Source organism: Malaclemys terrapin, chromosome 2 (genome assembly GCF_027887155.1).
Source record: "Malaclemys terrapin pileata isolate rMalTer1 chromosome 2, rMalTer1.hap1, whole genome shotgun sequence".
NCBI classification, from domain to species: Eukaryota; Metazoa; Chordata; order Testudines; family Emydidae; genus Malaclemys; species Malaclemys terrapin.
This window is the reverse complement of record NC_071506.1, coordinates 276,676,730-276,697,269: the sequence shown is the minus strand read 5'-3', so window position 1 is coordinate 276,697,269 and position 20,540 is coordinate 276,676,730. Positions and strand designations below refer to the sequence as shown.

Genomic DNA, 20,540 nt, shown 5'->3' with positions numbered 1-20,540 from the left:
CGGACCCAGCGGGGAGCCCAAAGAGGGAAGCCCAAATGGAAGGTCAGGGGGGGCCAGAGAGTCCACCCACCTTTTGTGGGGAGGGGCTTTCCCAGGAGGAGGGTGAAAAGTCTGCATTCGAAATGCCAACTCCCTCTCCTGTGGATCAGGTTTTAAGGGAAACCTGGGGGTCAGGTCTCCAGGATGAGGGGGTCTATCCAGCTGACCCATTGGAAACAGAAAGTGGGGTGCCCAAAGGGGTCCAGAGCACCCCAGGGAAAGCTGCTGTTCTTGCTACACTTGCAAGAGATAAAACTCTCTCTCCAAGACAGGGGGGGGGAAATCTCTTCATGGGAGGAACTTCACGAGGGAGTGGGGCCCAGCCCAGAGAAACTCTAGAGGGAGGGGCCGAGGACAAGTATGGTTGTAGTACACCCTTTCCTGGCCAAAGACCCAAGCACATGCCCGAACTAGAAGTCTCCCCCAAAGAGGCAGAGGAATCTGCATCAGAAGGCCTACCAGAGGGCACAGAGAACTGGGAAAATGCAATAGATGCTAAACAAGTCCAATTAAGTGAACGAAGCCTGTCCACTGTAGATTTGCTGTTAACCTTGTGTCTTTTGCTAATTCACCTATGGGTTAAAACAAAAGAATTCACACTAGTGGTAAACCCTTTAAAGATGTGGAACATATTTGATTCGTGGAATAAGCTGTTATACATGCTGGGGATGGTGACAGGACAGCCCCACCAGCATGTTACTTTACAGCCCATACCTGTAAAAAGCAGCAAAAGCATAACAGGCCTATGCTGCTGTGTAGAAGGGGAAACTGAGGCACACCGCCTCATGGCATTGGGGGCTAAATGCCAAGATACCTCCACGTTAATGAGTATTGCTGCCTGGATTCTGTTAGCAATACTACATCCCTACCTGTTTGCAAGCATCTGGGGACCAGGGACCCCAAAACGGGCTAGAACCCCCAGGAGTGACATCATATGGTTTCAAGGTACTGAAAGGAAGTGTGACCAGAAACAAACAGAAATTTTACAGGTACTGCCTCCGCCATGGACAGTGTCCAAGTCTCTGGCAGTAAGTTCAGGGGGAGGGTGTGACAGTGTACCCCATAAGGCTTTATGGGAAGGGGGTGCTTATAAATGTATGTATGACATAACTGGAATATGTTTTGTGCTGCCTGTGCCATGTAACATATCTCCATAAGGGTTATGGTCTACTATATCTATTCATCCTATTTGTACATATATATCATTTTCTACTCGAGGTTAAGAATATGGGCTGTATGCTTGCCTGATTTCTAAGTAAGCTTTGTGAGGCATTTGGTCAGCTTCTTTAGGAAGGAATTTGCCAGGTTAAGTACCTGATCAGGAGACACTTAGGGAACAATGCATCTTGGAATGCTCCAATCCACATGAGAAGTCTTCCTGGAGACATGCAAGATGCCATGTGGACAATGGCGTTGGCCTGCAAAGTCTGAGTCACGCAGGGGCATGTGACTTGCCCAGGTGACTCCAAAACTCCATCTTGGAGCTGGGCTTTGCATAGGAGGGAGGTCTCCACCCACAAGAGAGAGTCTACTTAAACCTGTGGGAGACCCCTCCATTTTGTCTTCAGCTGGCTAAAGAAGGAGCCTCTCCACCCCCCCCAGGATACTTGAAGGAGACTGAAACAAAGGACAGTAACTACAGGGGGTGTGAGTGATTGCTGGACCCAGGCTAAAAGGAGCTTAGCCTGTAAAAGGGAGCACTCTGGAACTGGTGAGGAAATTATCTGTATTCAGTTTGATTAGGCATAGATCTGCGCATTTTATTTTATTTTGCTTGGTGACTTACTTTGTTCTGTCTGTTACTACTTTGAACCACTTAAATCCTACTGTCTGTATTTAATAAAATCACTTTCTATTTAGTAATTCACTCAGAGTATGTATTAATACCTGGGGGAGCAAACAACTGTGCATATCTCTCTATCAGTGTTATAGAGGGCGAACAATTTATGAGTTTGCCCTGCATAAACTTTATGCAGGGTAAAACGGATTTATCTGGGTTTAGACCCCATTGGGAGTTGGGCATCTGAGTGCTAAAGACAAGCACGCTACTGCGAGCTGTTTTCAGGTAAACTTGCAGCTTTGGGACAAGTGATTCAGACCCTGGGTCTGTGTCTGGAGTCAGACGGGAGTGTCTGGCTCAGCAAGACAGGGTGCTGGAGTCCTGAGCTGGCAGGGAAAGCAGAAGCAGGGGTAGTCTTTGCACATCTGGTGGCAGCTCCCAAGGGGGTTTCTGTGATCCAACCCGTCACAGAAGTATTTTCCCCTAGTCTTGTTTTTGGAAATGGCAGAACCATTTTTGCTGAAAGTTTCCAAAAAAAAAAAAAAATTCAGCGCAAGGCAGACACCCAGCATGGAGCATTTCAGCCCCAATGGTTAAGTTGGCAAAGACTGAGAATGCAGTATTATGCAGGAGAGCATTGGGCAACCTTAACCGTAGGTGGTTCTAAGAGCTCTACTTATAATAATTATTATTTTTTAGCATTTGGCACTGGTTGGTCCTACATATGAAGGTATAGAAGACATGGTCCCTGCCTCAGTGAGCTGACAGTCATAACGGGAAAACAGTAGCAGACAAAGGCAGCCTAGAGTTTGCCAATGTGCACCAGTAGTAGTGTTTTTTGTGGTGTGAACACCTGGATAGAGAACTGGCCTCTGGACAGTCATTTCCACACTCAACAGTTTCTGAATAATAAAAGACAGACCTGACGAAGGGCCAACTTCTTTGTGAGCGCAAGGGGGTGAAACATCCCTGCATTTGACAGAGCTGAGCCCTTTTACCACCAGTGAAGAATTTGGGCCAATAAGTGCCCAGAATTATTGTATAATAGATTGCTTCTCATGAGGCATCTGATGGACATTGTCCTCAGACGTCACCTGTGTGGTGCTCTGCTCTGTTCAATGTTGATAACAGTCGGTTGCGTGCATGTGTGTTCTCCCTGTGTGCTGTCCCAGCTCTGCGCAGATCGCTGGCACAGCAGATCTCGAGTGAACCGTCCAGTGACCACAGACTCTAATAAGGCATGAAGGCACCCGGCTAGGTTTATTGTCAAACGAAAGACAGTCTCTAGTCTCCGGATCAGATGTCTACAGTTCTGCTAGTACATATGTGCTCCCTGACAATGGACCAGCTCAGCCAGTGGCGGGATTTGCCACTGCCCCCTAGGCCAGACAAAGACATCAACTCAGGGATGCATTCTTATACACAGGTACAAACAGGTTATGCCTCATTGAATGCATTGAGATACAGCCCCTCTGTGCATTAGGGTGTTGCCTTTCTCCTGGTACAGGTTGGTTCGAACAAACAAGTCTATCCATCATACTGTCTATCCATCGTATTGTCATTTCATATTGTCTATTCATCATATTGTCCTTTCATATTATCTATCCATCATATTGTCTATCAATCATATTGTCCTTTTATACTGTCTTTAGACTGGGTCTGCCTGTTCCTTGTTATCTGTGTGGGATGTGTTCGTACCAGGCTGTTCTGGTGCCATCCTGGCATACGTTCATCTATTAGGGCTTACATGTGTATATGTGCTTTTAGCAACCTTCCTCTTGCCAACTTCTGTGAGCAGGGCCTGCCTCTGGTTCACAGCCTAACTTTGCTTTATGTTAGCAATGTCTTGACCATTACTTCAGTTCAGGCCTCAGGCCCCATACCAGGCCTCTGATACCAAGGGTTTATGGTCCTCATCTTACCACAGACATAAAGCCAAATTCACTGGGGAAAAGCAGCAGAGACTTTGGTTCTGGTTTGCTTTTCAGGTTGTATCTCTGCAGTTCTGAGAATATGGCCACAGTGTCCATCCCATGAAATATAAAATGCAGTAGGACACAATAACACTGGAGAATTTCTTACTCCAAAATGTCTTCTCATGACTAGCCTGACACAGCCACCAGAATCCGGATGTAAGAGCAGATAGGAGCTGCACTGCCAGGATTTAATAGATCCGGAAGTACTATATGATCCCTTCATTTTTCTCCTCTCATGTGACATGACAATAGCAGGAGTTATTGTCTTCAAACTGATATAGTAGCACAAGTGCCTTGTAAATCAGTACATGCTAGGCATCAACACTGACTTGCATCCTCCCTTAAGGCACATGTGACATGTTTCTTGGACCCTCAAACCCAGGAAGGGGCTGGTGTCAGCCAGGAGATCTTCAGCACTCAGCCAGCTCTCCTGACAGACACCTCTTCACCTGAGGGAATGGAGTAGATTGCAGCAGAGAAAGGCTATAGCTGCCCATACTGCACCTGGATATCCATCCTTTGTCTGGGGGCAGATTCTTGCCTCCACTCAGGAAAATTCAGGGAGTAGAAGAGCCCAGGGGGGAAACCTCTTGCAATGGGGAAAGTGGGGCACATGACCTGCTGCCTGCTTGTAGACTACAGGGAACTGACAGGAATGCCAATGTCCTGACCAATATCCATCAGTATATCCACTGCCAGGATTCACACAACACATGTTGGCAGGCTTCACTGGTAAGCAATTTTGGCGAGAGATAGCGAGTGGGAACAAGAACCGACTAGCCTCATCCATGAGAAGAGTTAGGAAACAGCCTGATTCTCCTCCCCGTGGGCCCCTCCAGAGGAGTTGTTATTATTTATTATTTGTATTATGGTAGCACCTAAGAGTCCCAATCATGGACCAGGATGCCATTGTGCTAGGTGCTGTACAAACACAGCACAAAAAGACAGTCCCTGCAGGTATGTGTATTATTTTTTATAGATATGTCTTCCACAGCATTCCATTTCTCCAGCAAGCTGGGAAATGCCAGCATTCGAAAGGTCAACTGCTTTTTTTTCTAAAAGCAATTACATTTTGCAACAGTTATCCTTGAGAATTTCCTGTGTGTAGTGCATTGTAGGGAAGCTGACCAATTTCTCCCGCTCATTGTGTTATGTAAGATGACACAACGCTGCCAGGAATGCCGGGCATGACAAACCAGTGACCATGCTAATGAAACCCTAGTTCATTCATTTTAAAAAACCTGGAAGGTGAATAAGCCATTGTTATTTTCTTTAGGAGAGTTTTAAATGTTTTTCTTACCCATGTCACCCATGAACAGATGAAGGGCCGATCCTCACCAGTTATAAATCCTCCTCAATATCTCCATTGAGGTTATTAGAACTATGCTGATTTCCACAGGTTTTGTCACCCAGATTTCACACAGCCCTGATTTGGATCATCTCGTTGAAGCAGCCTCAGTGCAGAACTCTGGCACTGTCCAACGTTGCCAGCTAGATCTCAGCTGGCTGGAGCGTCTTCCTCATACCAGTGAGTTCCTTCTAAAATGTAAGTTATTGGCCGATGCTGGAATTCATACCAATATCAACATATAATTGATGCCACAAAATTAAGCCTTTGGTTTCCATTTTCCACTGCAACTCCTGTGTGGTACTAGAATGTGGCAGCATTCTTTCAATCTCAATTTGACATGTCAGGTACATGGAGTAGTATTGCTGGTGCATTTTGACCCACCAACCTAATCCATGCAGCCGCAATGAAGCAGTTAAAACAAGCTACCAGTTAAATGGTAAAAGAAAACAAGTGACCCCCGTGCAATGATTGTTATGCATTGTGGACTGTTGTAATAACTAGGCCTACAAATGTTCCCTAATTGTGAGTTCAACTGTACAAAGCATGGGAAAGTTCATAAGATGTCACAATTGAGGTGGCTCTATGTATTTTGCCGCCCCAAGCACGGCAGTCAGGCGGCTTTTGACGGCATGCCTGCGGGAGGTCCGCTGGTAACATGGATTCAGTGGCATGCCTGCGGGAGGTCCACTGGTCCCGCGCCTTCGGCGTACCCACCGCCGAATTACCGCCGAAACCACGGGACCGGCGGACCTCCCGCAGGCATGCTGCCGAAGGCAGCCTGACTGCCGCCCTCACGGCGACCGACACGCCGCCCCCCGTGGCTTGCCGCCTCAGGCATGCGCTTAGTGCGCTGGTGCCTGGAGCCACCCCTGGTCACAATAACCCACAATAGCAAATGTTGATGGGGAAAAGATGCAAAAATGAAACAGAAAGATTGAATTAGTCCATACAAAAAGGCCTCCTGATATAACTCAAGGACTGTGTGAAGATCATGCTTGGTAAACAACAGAAAAGTGTGGAACCAGAAATCAGTGAACCAACACTGGTGTTTCAGAAACTAGGCCTAATTGATGGAGAAAATAATGAAAGGATGGGCTTTTTCACCTATCACTCCCTTTTGGGGTCCTTAAAGTAAGAGACTTCGGGGAGAAAAATTGATCACTGGAACGAGGTTCACCATCATGGCTGCCCACCCCACCATCTCCTGTGACCCCAGGCCTTCATCATTCTAATCATGCAAAGATGTCCTGATCAGACTGGGGAGAGAGAGGCAGCTAAAAGCAATGCCCTAAACAACCCAATGCTGGTACAAGTTTGCCAGATCTCAGAGTGGCTGATAAGTGCTGTGGTTCTCCGGCAATGAGGCTGCAAAGTGCAAGTTGCATTTTCTATCTTTGCTAGTCTTTTCTTTCCCCTTTTGTGTGTGTATTTGTCTTCTAGGAAACGGGGTCAGACTTTAACAAGAGCAGCAAGGACAGCTCCAGCACATCTTAAGTAACTTCTTTTCTTTTCCCCAAAAAGGACAGGTATTACTGTCTTTGGCACCAGGGCCGGCTCCAGCATTTCTGCCGCCCCAAGCAAAAAAAAAAAAAAAAAAAAGCCGCGATCGGCAGTTCAGCGGCAGGTCCTTCGCTCCTAGAAGGAGTGAGGGACCTGCCGCCTCCGAATTGCCACAGGTGCTGCCCCCCTCCCTTGGCCGCCCCAAGCACCTGCTTGTTAAGCTGGTGCCTGGAGCCGGCCCTGTTTGGCACTATGTAAATGACTGTCAAACCAGGATGATTTTCCTTCTAAAAACTCTCTCCAGCTAAAGGGAAGTTGTTAAAATGAAAACCTTATCTTATGCTTTACATTTCAAATGCTTTAATTGTTTTCCCTTCTTTGCTGTATCGTTCCTACAAGGTTATAAAGGGATTTTAAAGGTGTATTTGCCATGGTACTAGGCAGGCAGAAGTGTCTGTGTATCAAACCCCGATCCTTGTTTAAATCTGTTTAATGCTGGACAGTGACGGGGTTATGTTAACACCTTTGATTCTTTGGACCCATTTACCTCATCTACATTAATACACCAAGGGCCATTCTTCAGCGGGCGTTAATCAGCATAGCTCCTCTCAGGATAGTGGAGTTGTGCCAGTTTACACCAGCTACAGATTTGCCCCTGTATCTTTAGGTAGAGTAATGGCACATTTCAACGACTCTAAAACTAGGGTTTTGTACACATCTGTGATTTGAAAGATTGGTAAGATCTTGTCATATTTCCCCCGGCACTGGGGGAACTGGGGACGGGGGAAGGGGAGAGAGGAAGTGGTAACAAAGTGAGCCAGCGTTGTTGTGATTGGGTGTTGGTTACTGTCTTGTGGGTATGTGCTATTGCCTGGTTTTCTGGCAACGGCATGTCAATAGCACACACTGTGCTTAGCCACAGGATTAACCAAGACCTGCATGCACATATATGCACACACACGCACATTTCTGTTGCACTGTGTGAACGTGATTGTTCCATCCGTTGCACAAGCGAGGATGAATGCAGCCAAAGCTGCTTGTATGTGGACAAAGACAGGCAAGAGACACCAAAATCCTTCAGCCTGTGATGATTGCCCGTGATGCAAGCTCAGCTTCACACCGGCTCACTCCCTGGTCTTGCAGCGTGCAGAGCCACCCCAAAAAGGAGCGTGGCCCTTTGCCAAAAGTCCGACACCCTCTGATTTCCTCAAATGGTGCCTGTGTGCAGCCGTGCACTGAGGGCTCAGATGCCCCGGCGATGAATGTATTAGATTTGATTAGATTCGAGTAAGACAAGCATCTTGCAATGCAGCTGTGTGTCTCCAGGTGATACAACAGTACAGGGGCTTTGTGCAAGGGATTCACGCCACAGACAGGGTGGCCAGATGTCCCGATTTTATAGGGACAGTCCTGATTTTTGGTTCTTTTTCTTATATAGGCTCCTATTACCCCCTCACCCCCCTGTCCTGATTTTTTCACACTTGCTGTCTGGTCACCCTAGCCGCAGAGCCTCAGTAGCACATTCCGTAAGGACAAATGGCAGGGAAATGCGGTGGTTTTCAAGGGAAAGGCCGGCTTGGGTAAACAAAGAGTGTGGGGTAACAATAAGGACAAGAGACCTGTAGTGTGGTTAACGTTACTTTGGGGCAGAGGTCAGAGTGGAACTAAAAAGGTGGTGCTACTATCCCAAGCTCCACCCACAAAACAAAGTGAAAAACGAGGAGTTCAGGCTGCGGGAGGGGGCCCTGGGTTGGGGTTCGGGGGGTGAGGGCTCTGGGGTGGAGCTGGGGATTAGGAGTTTGGGGTGCAGGGGGGGCTCCAGGCTAGGACCAATGGGTTCAGAGGGCGGGAGGGGGATAGGGATGGGGCAGGCTGTTGGGGCACAGGAGGGGTGAGGACTCTGGTGGGGGTGCAAGCTCTGGGGTGGGGCAGGGGATGAGGAGTTTGGGATACAAGAGAGGGCTCATGGCTGGGATCAAGGGGTTCAGAGGACAGGAGGGGGATCAGGGCTGTGGCAGGGGATTGGGGACCGAGGGACGGGGGAGGCTCAGAGGTGCAGGCTCCAGGCAGCGCTTACCACAAGCAGTTCCCGGAAGCATGTCCCCCCTCCAGCTCCCAGGCGCAGCCAGACGGCTCTGTGCCTGTGGACAGGGCAGCACACCGAACCGCCTGGATACGCCTCCACGTACTATATAGGAGCCGGTGGAGGGTCATGCCAACTGGTTTCTGGGATCCGCACAAAGTGGGGCAAACCGCTGACCCCGGCTGGAGCGCCAGAGCAGGGCAAACCGCTGATCCCACTCCCCGTCTGGAGCTGAGGGCCAGATTAAATGGATGCCATAGTTTGCCCACCCCTGTGCTAGAAGCTATACAAAGGCATGGTCAGAGACAGAGCTTGCCCGAAGGAGCTTGCAATCTCAATGGACAAAAGGGTGGGAGATTTTGATCTGATTTTGCAAACTGGAAAGTATCTTGCCAAGTATCACACGGTGAGTATGTAGCAGAGCTGGGAACTGAGCCCAGCCCCGTTGAGTCCCTAGTTCAGTGATCTCTTTCTACAGGCAGAGGTTAAAGAGACGGCCACGGCATAGCCATCGCACAGCACCACACATGCCATGTGCTCCTTGGCACCACTTCCAGCACCCACTGCAGCCTGTGCACGGTCATGCTGTCCCAGGTTCCGCAGATCTCCTGGTGTTCTGCTGCCTCGTCACGCTGTCAATGCAGGGGGCATAACCCTGGTCTGCCCGGTTGCTTCCCTTCGCTGTTGCTCTTGCTTGTGCAGCACTTTTGTGAGCGGCAACGATCCCAGTCACGGCAATTTGTGGCCCTGGCAAACCCTCCCCACGGTGCTTGTGCTCTGTGTTAGCGGAGGCACAATGTACACTGTCGTTCCCGGGCCATTTTGGATACTTTCATTCACTTTGAACACAAACCTGCAAGATGCTGAGCAACCTCAATGTCTTTCAACTTCCATGGGAGCATCCGGCACCTTCCAGGACCGGGCCCTTTGTGCCCATTCTTACAGTTCCCCAGATCCCTCATCCTCCCCTTTCCCCACTCATCCCTCAGGGCCAGTCTTCTTCTTTTGCCTCTGACAGCTCCTCCTCTGTCTCTTTCTCAATCCCCTTCATGTCCTCAGAGTCCTATTCATTAGAAGCCAATAGCACATTCCAGGAGTGAGAGGTGCACTTTCATATTGTTTTTCTACGTCTCTTAATGAGAATGTGATGACACCAGGAAAGCCACGAGCAGAGGAGCCAATTCATTAAAAGTGGGATAAACGCTGTAACCAGCTCCCCCTCACTAGATGACACTGATCAACACAAACTCTCTAGAAGTCATTGCAGCTTGAGATACCATAAAACAATATCCTTTTGGGAGGAGATCAGTTACTCTCTCCAGGCTCGAGCAGTGGTGACCCCACTTGCATGCCCCCAGGGCTGTTTGTTGGACCACAAGTTATCATAGCGCTTCATCCCCACAGAAACAGCAGCATGGAGAACCAAAGGATCCATAACAAGACCTTGCCAAGTGAAAGGATTCACCTGGGCCTCAGATGCACGGCTTTAAATACCAGAATCACTTATTTGTACTAGATCCTGACTTTCCCTCCGGGAAATAGAGCTGAGAGCCAGGGGAAAAAAATAAAAGTTTCCATCTTTCCCATATGATCTCATTTGTCCATTTTGCAGCCTGCTCTCTCATTAAACCGGGCGACAAAATGGCGGATGAAATTGAATGTTGAAGTTCAAAGTAATGCACCATGGAAAAATAATCCCAACTATGCATACAAAACAGTGGGGTCTAAATCAGCTGTTACTTCTCAAGAAAGAGATCTTGGAGTCATCATGGATAGTTCCCTGAAAATATCCACTCAGTGTTCAGTGGCAATCAAGAAAGCTAATATGCCACTGTATAAATCCATGGTACGCCAACACGTTCAATACCGAGTGCAGTTCTGGTGTCTGATCTCAAAAAAAGATAGAATAGAATTGGAAAAGGTGCAGAAAAGGGTAATAAGAATGGCTAGGGGTACGGAACAGCTTCCATAGGAGGAGAGATTAAAAAGACTGGGACTTAGCTTAAAAGGGAGATGAGTAAAGGGGGATATGACAGGGGTCTATATAATCATGACTGGTGTGGAGAAAGTGAATAGGGAAGTGTTATTTACCCCGTCACATCACACTAGTACTAGGGGTCACCCAGTGCATTTAATAGGCAGCAGGTTTAAAAGCAAACATAAGGAAGTATTTCTTCATACAATGCCCAGTCAACCTGCGGTACTCATTGCCAGGGGATGTGGTGAAGGCCAAAAGTATAAACGGGATCAAAAAAGAACTACACAAATTTATGGAGGATAGATCAATCAATGCCTGTTAGCCAACATGGTCAGGGACGCAATCCCATGCTACAGGTGTCCCTAAACCTCCAACTGCCAGAAGTGGGGACTGGACAATAGGGGATGGATTACTGTATAATTGCCCTGTTCTGTTCATTCCCTCTGACGCAGGTGGCACCGGCCACTGTCAGAAGACAGAATACTGGGCTAGATGAACCATTGGTCTTACCCAGTGTGGCCGTTCTTATCTTCACAGTTCTATCTTAACCTCCCCAGTAAGAAAGGGTTCTCTTCACAGTCCCTTCCATTTTTCCATCTCCCCCTCATCTCACTGAGGAGATATGATGCAAGTGGGCCAGGATGTAACCCAGACTGACACTAGTGAAGAGATTCCCATTGACCTAACTCCAGGGCTTTTAGTATAAAGTCAGGCCTACATTTAAATGGTGCGTCGGTGCAGGTGCACTGCTCTAGCGCTTCAGTGAAGATGCTGCCTACGCCGACAGGAGGGCTTGGAAACAAGTATCTTAAAAAAGGCAAACCCATTCAGAAACACAAGCCTAGGCCGAGCAAAACTGGACTTAAATCAACGGACAGCAATGCAAATTGCCTTAAAATATCAATATCTAGCGACATGTAGATTGAGTTAAAGAAGCAGCTGGTGGGATGAGAGGGAGCCAGGACGTGGTGGAATCAAGGCCCAGCACTGACACACTATGTGGCACGTAAGTTAAAGGACAGTGGACGACATTTTGTGGGTGATCTAAATGAGAGGGCACCAGAAGGAGTTTCCTGTTCAAATGGCATATAAAATCCGAACAATGACGCAGCTCACTGATGGCTTTAGGATAAAAGTCAGCCTCGGGACTGGCCCTTCCCTTTCCTCCCATCAGCCTCACCGCTGACAAGATTATCGCCATGTATAAGAGGCGAGAGAGCAAAGCGAGAAGGATGTGTAACTAGGGCTTGCTCTGGCTCCCGTTGGCGTAAATGAAGAGACTGCCATTGGCTTCCAGGGGAGATGGATCAGGCCCATAATGAACAGCGGGCAGCCACTGATCCCACACCCTACTTCCACAGCTAGTGAGGAGGGAGGGAAATCTCGCTGGCTGCCCGCTGCTGCCCTGTGTGGAGGGGAGCAAAGGTCTCCAGGGGCGGGGGTGGCAGAGCAGCATGGGGACAGGGGGCAAAGGAAAATTATGCACCTCCTCATCCCATGGCTGTGAGAGATGAGCCCACACAGCCCCCTCACTCTGTGAAGAGAAAGAAGGAGCTGGCAGAGGTGGGCTTACAGGCACTAAGTAGGGGCTTCAGGGTTTGTTCCTGTAAGCATGAGCCCTACTTTAGGTAGGCTTGTTGTCTGAGATGCAGCTCACCACCCGAGGTTAAGCCGTGCTCTGCAAACACCCAACATAATGGAGTCTGTCCCCGTAATTAATGTGCCTCACAATAATGCCTGGATTGTCAGTGCGAAGAGAAGATGAAGTGCTGCTGGATGACTGACTGTATTCAGAAAGACGATCCAGATAATAGGATTTAGCGGACTTGAACAAACTCCACCAGATACCTCAAAGAAGCGGATGCAAACATTGGCTCAGCCTGCTTCTCAGATTCCTCAGTGGGCAGTAGAGTGCATCTCAAGCTGCGAACCACAGGGATAGGTGTTTATTAGTATAATGATTATATAACATTTTTATTAGCATACTTCCCGGGCAGGGTTAAGGCCCCATTGTGCTATGCATTACACAAACGCAGATAAGGATACGGGCCCAGTATTTAGGCACTGGATTCATGGCAGAGGGGCACCTAGCTACCTTTGATGACCTGCTTCAGGGAGCTTCACCATCTGAAAGACACAAAAGGAGACAAAGGGACAAGGGCGGGAACATGACACACAAGCAAATGTACGTGGTGATGATTGGCACAGCTGAGCTAGTTGTGTGTTTTGTGGTTGCTGATGTTGGGATAGGAACAGGGAGAGGGGGCAATGAGAGGAATGAGGGAGGAGTTGGTACGAGAAAGGAAGTTTGAAAGGAAGCAAAAGGGAAAGAGAACTATCAGAGCTTGCCACCTGCTTAATCGCTGGTCAGCAGCCAGGTTTGGCTTGGGATCTGAGAGGCAAACATTTACTGGATCTCTGTGTTTACTTTCACTGGGTGTTTTCATCCTCCTAAGGGATACTTGCTGAGCCCTCTACATGAACTGACAGACCCATGCTGAAAAGGGGGAAGTGGTTCAAGGTAGAACCACTGGAATAGGTTGCAAAGGGATGTGGTAAATTAATTGTTCAGCACATGGTGTCTCTAAATCAAGACTATGTGACTGTCTAAGAGCTATATTTTAGCTTAACCGCAAGTGATATGGCTTGAGGCAGGAATCACTGATTGGGATTCTATGGTCTGTGCAGTGCAGGCGGTCAGCCTAGTTGATCATAGTGGTCTGCTGTGGCCTTAAAATCTATGAAACAAAGACAGATGAACATAAAGTGACAACTGATTAATAATAATGTTCTTGGTCAGCCTGGGCAGCTAAAGGCGCAGTTTGGTCTAAGTTGCACAGCCAGCATTTATGCAGCCTATTCCTACGTTCTCAATATCTTTGACAGGAGTAGGTGGGTATTATCTGCACTAGGATAAAATGTTCTTGAACAGTGTCCACATTTTTGCCACACGTCTGTCCCCTCAATAGTAGGTGTGGACGTCTTACACTATAGCATGTATTTTTCCAGTTTACACTGGCCAATACAAGAAAAACCATGTTCTTTAGTTCTGGTTTGGTACCTTTCTGTCCCTCTCATGCTAAATCAGGGCTGTGTGTGTTGCACAGTAGATAAAGCTCCCGTCTATACAGTGACATAAGGCAACTACCAATGTTTGGGATTCCTGTAAACCAGGTATCTCTGCCTGCTGGACATGGGAAGGATTTTTTTTTAAAAACATATCATAATGGAAAGTAACAGACTTTGGGGTGACCTTGCCCAGCTAACCAAAGTGTGCAGTGATTCCAGCTGCAGGGAATATGAAGGTAGCAACTTTTACGGCAGTGGAATTGGCAGCATCATGTCAGTGACACATTACGTCTTGTTCTATGAAACACGCCCACTTACTCCTCCATTAATGGCTGAGGGAGTACAGAGGCTTAGCCCAAAGCTTATGCATCATTTAAGTCCTATTTGGGGTCTCAGATGGGATTTCAGTGATGTGTAGGCTTGTGCTGGCCCTCTGAACACTGAGGGGGTAAATTCCACCCTGAAAGAACCTGCAGAGTTTAAAGTCAACCCCTTAATGCTGGTAGGATTTGCACAGTTATCCTTCATGGCTGATAACGGGGAGGGCGCTAGCTGCACAAGGCTGAGATTCATGCTCAGTTACTGTCTATGGGGGACTAATATCCCCTATATTATTTTTACTCGGCTACACATTTCAAAGGTTCTGTGCTGGCAAACAGCATAGGGAAAATAAGCCCATTGAGGCTCATTAATGTCGATCTGATAGGATTTCATTATATGGGATATGTTTCCCAGAAAGAGAGAGAGTACACAGCGGCTATTTGGGGGAAAGGACTAAGCATAGTCCTTGTGATTGTGTGTGAGATTTCACTGCTTCCTTAAGCTCCCTTCTTAACTTATTTCCTTTTGCCCTTGAGAGGCTGTTTTGTTGCTAGCAGTGGCCAAGAGTATTTCACTGTTTTCCTTCATATGGGGGTTTTCTTCCTCTGCTCTCTGAGTCTTTGAAATCTTTATGCCTCTGCAGAGAGCACCAAAAAATGAAGATGCACCATGGGCTGCTGTGTTAGTCAGTCCCCCGTCCACATCCATGAAAACATCCCACCCGGGTGTATTTCCAAGGGAGCCCCACCAACCCTACAAAGCTTAGCTCATTAATTGGATTCTCAGACTACTCCAACGGGGGATATTCTCACAGGCCCTGAGATGACTTTGGAATGAGTTTTTTCCTGTTCTGAGAACTCCAGGAGCAAAATTAGGCTCACCTCCAGTTCTGCTGGCAGCGGGGAGATAAATTCATTAGAACAGATCTGTAGTGAGATGAGGGTCATGTCAGGAGAGCGGAAGACCACCAGAATACTCCCTTTCTCCCCATAGAAACTTATTTGCAGGTAAACCACAAAATTGGGGTCCCCTGTTTTGATGGGCAACTTGGGGGATCATAGGTGGTAAGATCATTGTTTCCTGTAGCATAGACCCTTCCCCCCTTCAGTAATCTAGGGATATTTCAGCATAAAAATGTTTGACATGCCTGTGTTAATGTCCTCTGGAAGGTAGAATCTATGGCCATCACTAGTGGAAACTTAGCAGGATCATGGTTTCCCATTGGGGAAGACCAGTTAGGAAAAACTAAGCTTCAGTGGCTGGCTTGAGAATTATAGGAAATCCACACAGATCTTGGACCATCAGCAGGTTGGGAGGGAAAAAGTCTTTGCCATTCTGCTGGGAATTAACTCACCTGCCACAGAACAATGTACAGAATATGCTATAAATTCAAACCTCTGGATTTTTCTGCCTGGCTTCTGCATGGGTTTTTTTTTCCCCTCTGGGGATGGGAAGATCTGTTCCTAGATCCCCATGTCCCAAAGTGACCTCTGAATCCTATTATGTCCTGTGACGGGAAGCAGTTGCAAATCATGACTAAAAAACCAAGATGTTCCTCAAAGTGAATTGGAAAATGCTAAGTGTTTGCCTCTCACGCTTGCGCAAGGAACTTTTATTTTCGTCAAAAGAGTGGAAGGTTTGGAGAGTATCCAGAGGAAATGTAATTCACGTATTTTGGTTTTTGTTCAACAGCCTAATGTTATTCAGGATCCTGATTATTTATGAGACTTAATGTAGTCAGACTGGGAAAGGTCTGTCTGTAGAAGTGCATAAATCTGAAAAAAGAACAGGAGTACTTGTGGCACCTTAGAGACGAACAAATTTATTTGAGCATAAGCTTTCATGGGCTACAGCCCACTTCATCAGATGCATAGAATGGAACATATAGTAAGGAGATATATATACACATACAGAGAACATGAAAAGGTGGGAGTTGTCCTACCAACTCTAAAAGGCTAATTAATTAAGAGAAAAAACTTTTGTAGTGATAATCAAGAATTTTGGACAAAAGCATCAAAGAAGCAAATATGTTGGTTGTAGCTCATATATGCACCTGCTTTACTTGTGTCATTTAAACATTGCAGGATTGTTTCCTACAATACATTTTCTGGTATTTTGTCCAGCCTAGTTTTAATGTCTCAAATGATGGAGCTTCCACTACTTCCCATGAAAGACTATTCCACATTCTGATAGATCTAACTGTTATATAGAATCGTTACTGATTTTTAAATGAAAGTTTGTTTTTCCCCTCAGATTCATTCCATGTTCCTAGTCTTACCCTCCTCTCCCCCGACCCCTTATATAAGCATATAGAATCCCTTTCCCTTGGTGATATATACACTTTTCATTACTTGAAGTTGGTTGTCATGTCCCTTTCTTAGCTGTTATTCAGACATGTTTTATATAACTGAACTTTCATCCTAAACCGTAGCCCTTAGGTCTTTGATCTTCCTCTCTGAATTTCTTCTAGTTTGTCTACATCTTTCTGGTGCTCTTACTTTAGAAGCCTGGATTTTAAAACAGTGGACATGTACTCTCCCATATGCCATATTTAGACATGAATTCCTTTTCTGCTGAGTCATCAGTCCGCACACTAACATCACAGCAATGCTGCTTCCTGAACTCTAGATCCACCTAATTCCTAAACACAGAAAGCCAAGTGCGTTGGCATCAGCTTCTGTCAGCTCTAGATCATCAAGTGCTTTGTTCTGAAAGGTCCCTGGGTCCATTCTGAAGGGAAATGAGAAATCTTGCATAATGGTTTCATGATTTGACAGTGTCATTTGCCAAAGTGGAATTCAAGCTATTCATAATAATAAAATCTTTGCGAACTCAAAATTCCTATTCTTTTTTTTTATTCTTACCACATACTATAATTAGAATAAAATAATCAGCCAGAAATAAATTCTCTGAACTCCTAGCTCCTAGCTGCATTTTTCTCCTGCCATTGACTGAATGAAAATGTACTACTAAATCTTATGGGGCTAATTCTAAATGCAAATCAGTGTTGCAGTCAGGGGTCTTACACCACTGTAAAACTGGTGAGAGATTGGACTCAGGCCCCCGATGTAATAGAATGCGATAATACAGAATTTTCCAGTACAATATGTGTAAATGATCTAAATAGAGGTGAACAATGAAGGTGTCTGCAGTTGTGAACAGTGTAACAACAACAACAACAAAACAGCAACCCAGTATTTTTGAGTGTCCTGAAGAAAGTAGCTGCAGATTTAGGCCATCGAGTCTAAAGGCAGAAGGGACCATCCGATCATCTAATCAGACTTCCTGTGTTTCACGAGCCTGGCCATCTCCTCAGCAAGCCCAATAACCACAGTTAGACCAAAGAATTCCCTTGTCACATGCAGAAAACAGGAGGGACTGAGATGCACCAGTGCCCGAGGCCCCGACCATGGTAAGGAATTGATTAAGTGAGATATCAATTAAGAGGGAGAGCAGTGTTGCCTATTGGCACTGGACTGCAATCCAGGAGACACAGAGTTCTAGTCCCAGCTTTGTTGCTGACCTCGGGCAAGTCATGGCCCCTCTCTGTGCCTCAGTTTCCCCATCTGCAAAAAAAGGGGATAATGATACTGACCTCCTTTGTCAAGGAATTTGACATTGACTGATGAAACATGTTTTAAAATAGCTAAGTAGTGTTATTATTATTTTATTCTATACCCAGGCTGTCCCTCCTGAACATGTAGTTATTCATGATCCTCATAATAACTGCTCTAACATTATTATTGCATTACTAGATTGCTAGAGAATAACATACTTCCATGCCCCTTCCCATTCCTACTGTTTTTTATCATCCTTGGCTGCACCAGGTCTAATATTTAGGGCCCAATCCCACAATGAATTGCCTGTAAGCAGACTCAGTGCAACTCCATCTGAGTGCAGCAGGTCATCCCTAGGTGACAAACTGCAGGACCTTAGACAGCAAGCACTAAGGTGCAGGGACTGTGTTTTCTTATGTGTCCTGTGAAGCACTTATCACACTTTTTTTGTGCTGTAGAACAATTGGTGATGATGATGATGATGCATGGAAACAGAAAAGCATAGAAGAGATACATAAAAGTCCTACAAAATGAGAAAGGGAAATTGAGCAGAGAAAGGGGGAAGATGCACTCACTGAGGAAGCAGAGTGAAAACAGACTTGCTGCACTAGGTGTGAATGCTTCGAATCCAAAGGGAAAAAAGAGAATGACTCTGGTCTGTTATTTAACTGACAGTTGGAAGACTCACTGCTGCCTTGGACTGGTTCAGCTCCCGTCTCTGAAAAGAAACCAAGTGGCTCAACAAAGAACGGAGAATTTTGGCTGTGGAAATGCTTACTCATCTAAAAAGAAACTCACACATACTGCAAATGCTTGCAAAATTGGCAATTTTTTATTGGCTATGTAGGACAAGCTCCTATAAAGAAAGCAGAATCGACCTTCTCAGCTTACTAAGTAACATATATGTGGCACAGCAGAGAAAGTATTCAGAGATCATGGTCTAAATTATGTATGCAAATATATTGGATGGAGGGTATGATATTTTGCAAGCTGCTCATAAAAGAAAGTCTGTTTTTTGAAAGCCCCTAATTTTCTATTTTAAGAGAGAGCCTGGTACACATTTTGATATTGTTATTATTTTTATTCAGTGGTATTACTTATCTAGGCTGGGCTACCTTGTACAGGACATCAATGGTTCTGAACTTCTCCAAACTGTGACCCCCAGTTACAACTGAAAATGGTTTGAGACCTCTCTCCCAGAAGCTTTTGAACTCCTCAAGCATGTTGAAAGGGAGGTTTGCTAACAATCTGTGACTGAGGGTATGTCTACCTTGAAATTAGTCATTAACATATCATAAAATAGCAGCAATTTCCACAGAACGTGTGTTTCAGATCTGGAAATCCTGCGGGAAAGTTCAGACAAACCTCTCCAAAATTTGTTCTAGCTGTTAATGAGCTGTGAGACAAAGATTTGGGGTACTGACATCAGTGCCAATTTTTTATATGACATAAATGCCTTCCCAGTGCTTAGCTCCAAGCTGTTAATGGGGAAGGACCTAGTTTTCATTCAACATTGTCACTTACTTGCCTCTGGAGGCCAGTCCAGCTCCTGTTAAAGCCAATGAAAAGACTTCTGTTGGGTTCAATAAGGGCTGGATGGGGCTCCAGGCCAGCAGGGTTTGGAATTGTCATTGAAGGAGTAGAAATGGAGAGAGCTGAACCTCTGCGGTAGAAACATCTGATGGCCCATTAAAGAGAGAGAAGTTATTTTGCTCAGGTGCAGGAGTGCAAATAGGGCAAGACAATGGGGACCCCAGAAACCCATCACGATAGCACCAGCTGCACTGGACATCGATGTTTTTCCCTTCTCTAATTCTTCCTCCCCCTCTGTACAACAGCCAGAGACCCTGCTTCATGGTTGAGACCATGTCAGCCACAGCTCCTTCCATAGCCTGTACAGTCTGGCTTCATACATTTACCGGAAGGAGCTAGTTACTCCAGGCATCTCTTTTGGTGATGATAAAGTGCTTAATTTAGGGATGAGGAAATCTCACTTAAAGTTGTGCTAAATGACTTTGACCGAAGTGTGGGTTCGTACAGCAGTGGAAGATGGGGTTGTTTTTTTTACAGCATTTCAGAGTTAGAAATCTTTGAACTGTCTCAAGCAGCATAGATCCCAATTCAGCTCTGGGGCAAGCGGGTGAACTGACTTCAATGGGAGTCACACCCACTTCTGCCAAGGCTAGGCATGGGCCATAAAGCCGAGTTGTGCTGATGTATGCCACAGTCCCCTGTGTGTCTCCACTGTAGCCTGGACGCATGTGGACCTGGGAAATTCTAGGTAATGAACCCAAATGGTGCTGCTGCTACAAGGCTGGGCAGTGTCGACCCAGGTGCTATGTTTATGAAGCCTTTCGGGAACGTTTCCACCAAGTTCCGAGTAATGTAAGAAATTAAAAATCAATAAGTCAGAGTTCAGGGAAGACAGACGATCTTTTGCTGCACTGTCATGTGTGTGTGTGTGTGAGAGAGAGAGAGATAGGCATGTGTTCAGCTCACACAGATGCAGCCACAAGATCAAACCACACCCAGAAGCCTCTCAGATACACAGACCAAGGCATGCTAAAGAAAACAAATCCCTTTTCATTCCACATCATTTTTGCAATTTCCTTTTAACCAACTTACTCCGACCCGGTCTTCCCGAATGATCCAAAACAAGAGACACAAGGGAAAAAAGCAGTGCCCGAAACACACAAAAAAGTGGGGATTCATTGCTCTAACGTGAATAACATTTGCTCTAAGCTCACGTTCCATATTCATCATTTCTCATTCTATTTCCTTTTCATTGCATTTTTCATACAAAACAAACTGGCAGACAACAAAAGAGCCGAACTAGTAAAGATATTCTAGACACCAGGGTAGGCCATCATTAAGATTCTTCCATAA

General features: G+C 46.1%; 1 long non-coding RNA gene across 1 annotated transcript in view; it reads left to right on the top strand.

Moving 5' to 3' along the window:
- The first annotated feature begins 5,216 nt into the window (after nucleotides 1-5,216).
- Nucleotides 5,217-20,540, top strand: part of LOC128830822 (uncharacterized) — a 35,925-nt gene continuing 20,601 nt past the window's right edge. The window contains exon 1 of the long non-coding RNA XR_008443695.1: nucleotides 5,217-5,341. This is a non-coding gene — a long non-coding RNA (uncharacterized LOC128830822). The remainder of the gene's footprint in view (nucleotides 5,342-20,540) is intronic.